The following is a 4,343-nucleotide window of genomic DNA, read 5'->3' as shown; positions in this document are numbered from 1 at the left end:
AGGGTACAGTCCTCTCTTTCGAGAAAAAAGGACGCAGGTGCTCTTTTGTGGATTTAGGCAGAACCCATTCTCGTCTGCCCATTTAGCCACCCTGTTGAGACCAAGCTGAACCTGCCGCTCACAGATTGCAAGGTTGCATGATTTAAATCCAATCTGTACATCATCGACGTACGTTGAATAAAACATGTTGCGTGGGATGTATAGGCGCAAGGAATTCATTTTTATAATGAAGAGAGTGCAACTGAGCACCCCACCCTGTGGGACTCCAGTTTCCTGCACAAAAGGTCGTGATAAAGCGCTGCCAACCCGAACACGGAATGTGCGATTCAGCAGGTAACTTTCAATGACATTTAACATATTACCACGTATACCAAAGTGGGAAAGGTCTCTCAATATACCAAACCGCCATGTGGTGTCGTAGGCCTTTTCCATGTCTAGGAACACAGATAAAAAGAATTGTTTGTGAACAAAAGCTTCACGTATCTGTGCCTCAATACGTATCAGATGGTCAGTGGTGGATCGACCTTCGCGAAAACCGCACTGGTATGGGTCAAGGAGCTTGTTTGATTCTAGGAAATGTATCAGACGGCGGTTTATCATCTTCTCGAAGACCTTGCAGAGGCAGCTTGTTAGAGCTATGGGCCTGTAACTCGATACGGACGATGGATCCTTGCCCTGCTTCAGGATGGGGATCACTATGGCCTCTTTCCAGGCAGAGGGGATCTCGCCGGAGGTCCATATAGAATTATAGAGACAGAGAAGGGTTTTCTTCGTTTCAGAGGGTAGGTTTTTCAACATGTCATATAGTATACGGTCAGGGCCTGGGGCAGATTGCTTGCAACAGGTGAGTGATGCATGCAGCTCTGCTAGGGAGAAAGGTAGGTTATATGGCTCGTTCCCAGTGCTCTTTCGGTCTATTTTTTGTTTTTCTATAGCTGTTTTATATCTTATAAATGCTGGTGAATAGTGTGAGGAACTGGACACATGTTGAAAATGTGCACCCAGATGGTTCGCTTGGTCCTCAAGGCTGTCTCCCTGCGTGTGTACCAGGGGAGGTGGATGTGTTTGTCGTCCTCTTACTCTATTGACCCTGCTCCAAACCTTGGCCTCATCCGTGTACGAGTTGATACTTGATAAAAATGTTTTCCAGCTGTCTCTCCTGGCTTGTCTGCGTGTTCTCCTACCTTGGGACTTGATTTTCTTGAAATTTACAAGGTTTTCAGCAGTAGGATAATCGCGAAGCTGCCTCCATGCTTTGTTCTGCTGCCTACGTGCATTCCGGCATTGTTCATTCCACCACGGAACACGACGTTTGCTAGAAAGTCCACTTGTTTGGGGAATACACTTAGAGGCTGCATCAATTATGAATTTAGTAAAATACTCGACGGCACCATCAATTCCGAGCGATGAAATGTCAGCCCACGAGAGTTTACTGGTAAGAGTTTGGAATTTATCCCAGACCGCTGCATCAACCTTCCACCGGGGGGCATGTGGTGGTGACTCATATTGTCTTGTTGCTCTCAGCAGTACTGGGAAATGGTCGCTCCCGTAAGGGTTTTTTATAACTTCCCATTCAAGTTCTGAAAATAGAGACGGGGAAGCTATGCTAAGATCAATAGAAGAAAAGGTTCTATTTGCGATACAGTAAAATGTAGGTTCCTTCTTATTCAGGAGACACGCACCAGAGGAAAAAAGAAATTGTTCAACAAGACGGCCTCGCGCATCGATACGAGAGTCGCCCCACAGACTGCTGTGTGCATTGAAATCGCCAAGAACAAGATAAGGTTCTGGCAATTCGTCTATAAAGGACTGAAATTCATGTTTGTGTAAGTGGTAATGTGGGGGTATGTAAAGCGAGCAAATGGTGATGAGTTTGTTCAGAAGGACAAGTCGAACTGCCACTGCTTCAAGGGGCGTTTGTAGCTGCAAACGTTGACATGCTATGCTTTTGTGAATTACAATGGCAACACCGCCTGATGATGCGAGAGCATCATCGCGATCTTTACGAAACGTAACATACTGTCGGAGAAAATTTGTATGTTTCGATTTTAAGTGCGTTTCCTGTACACACAGCACTTTTGGATTGTGTTGGTAAAGAAGTTCTTGGACATCGTCGAGGTTCCTAATAAGGCCTCTGACGTTCCATTGAATGATTTGTGTATCCATAATGAAAGTAAATTGGTGCTGTGTGGACAAAAAGGAAGTGTTGCCTTAGATTACAGAGCCGTTTGCGGCCCTGTAATTTTGGTTTTGTCTTTTCTAGAGCGGTCCAAAGAATTTGGCCGCTCTTTAGGTGCTGGTTGCACCACCTTGCTTGGGGTAGTGTCCATAGCCTCTTGTGAAGCGCTGGACACTCGCTCTAACGAGCGATGTGTACGTCGTGTAGCCTTCGCCTCGAGGGACGAAGGCTGTGGCCTCACCAGCCCGGAGGCCGATGGAACCTCCTTAGCCTCTGAGCTGCGATGGCTGCTGCCAGCGCTAGTAGAGGCCTCTGGTGTGGCCGATTTCGAGGGAGGCAGGGCAGCCTCAGCTGCTCCCACCATGGGGGCGGGTGGAAGTCGCCTCAATACGCTGCGCGTGCCTTGGGCGACCGCCGGGGTCCGTCGTGGTGCTGCCCCCTGTTGCACCACTTCGGCAAAAGAAGTTTTCATCGAAAATGCAGGTGAAAGACGCTGTCGTGCTTCCCGGAAACTGATATTTTCTTTGACTTTGATAGTAATGATCTCCTTTTCTTTCTTCCAGGCTACGCAAGATCTGGAATATGCAGGGTGGCTGCCATCGCAGTTCGCGCAATGGGCCTCAGCAGTACAGTCATCAGCAGAGTGATCTTTTGTAGCACATTTCGCACAAGTTAGTCGTCCTCGGCAGCTTTGAGAGGCATGACCAAACCTCTGACACTTGTAGCAGCGTCGTGGATTTGGGATGTAGGGTCTAACACGCAGTTTGAGGTAGCCTGTTTCGATTGCATCCGGGAGTGTGCTAGAGCCAAAAGTAAGTACTATGTGTTTGGTTGGTAGTTCTTTGTTATCGCGCCTGATTTTTATGCGTTGTACATTTATAACATTTTCTTCTTTCCATCCATTCAGGAGTTCTTCATCAGTCAAATCCATGAGGTCGTCGTCTGAAACCACACCCTTGACGGTGTTCATTGTTCGGTGTGGACTAACAGATATGGTTTTATCGCCAAATGCCACCAGGTTTGTTAGTTTCTCGCACTGCATCTTGTCTTTTACTTCAATGAGAAGGTCCCCAGTTGCCATCTTGGTGGCTTTGTAGCCACTTCCAATTACCTCCGTGAGACATTTTGACACCAAGAAGGGTGAAATGTTTGTTGCTTTTTTATCAGTGCTTTCACAGTGAATCACATGATACTTTGGGAATGTGTCTCGTTTCTTCAAAAAGAATTCAAAGGTTGCATCGGTGCGCCCCCTTTTTGGGGGACGATCAGGTGAGAAGGGTTTCGAGGGTCCCATGGAATGAGTTGTTTGTTCGGTATCAATGCCAGTCACCCACCACCGAGCCCAACGAGGGGACACGGCAGAGATTGTTATGAAGCAAGCACTGCCATGCCAACTGTACATTGTTACTATAACCGCATATGTTATAATCAAGGTAGATCATAACACACAAGGTTAACCCTTGCTGCCAGGAATGTTGGAAGTAAATGGAAGAGAGAAGAAGACAGGAAAGATTGAAGGTGAGAGGGATAGGCGAAGATTGGAGAGAGAGAGACAGGAAAAGGCAACTACCGTTTTCCCCCGGGTGGGTCAGTCCGGGGGTGCCGTCTACGTGAAGCGGAGGCCAAAGAGGTGTGTTGCCTCCACCGAGGGGCCATAAAGGTCCAAGCACTCAGCATTGGCTCAACCCCCAGGATCCCCTTTTCCCCGGACACGGCTAAGCCACGCACGGTTAAGCGTGGGAGGGTCCGACCCCCATGTGCTCGGGTCCGTGGTGTCGCAACCCACCAAACGCCTGCTTACGCAGGCGCCCCTGCGGGGGCTGGAAACAAAGTTCACTGCTTGTATACACAAAACCTCGCAGAAAGATATTAAAAAATATGTATGAGTCTCCAATAAATCTACGTATTTAAGCAAACGTCAGTGTATATAATGCGTCAAATACGACAAATAAACATGTTGCTCAGTCACAGATAGTAAACTTTGGCAGCACAAAAAGACAGATGATCCTGGCAAAAGTCCCTAACTGATCGCAGAAATCGTGCGATATGTTACTTGGGCCATGCAGCGGTCGCGACAGTGCCATGTGGGAGAGGAATAGAGGAATATGGCATAAATCAGTACGAAAATGTTAATTTTAACTGCGTGCACAACGACCAACAATTA

Source organism: Dermacentor silvarum, chromosome 9 (genome assembly GCF_013339745.2).
Source record: "Dermacentor silvarum isolate Dsil-2018 chromosome 9, BIME_Dsil_1.4, whole genome shotgun sequence".
Lineage (NCBI taxonomy): Eukaryota > Metazoa > Arthropoda > Arachnida > Ixodida > Ixodidae > Dermacentor > Dermacentor silvarum.
This window is presented reverse-complemented; position numbering follows the sequence as displayed.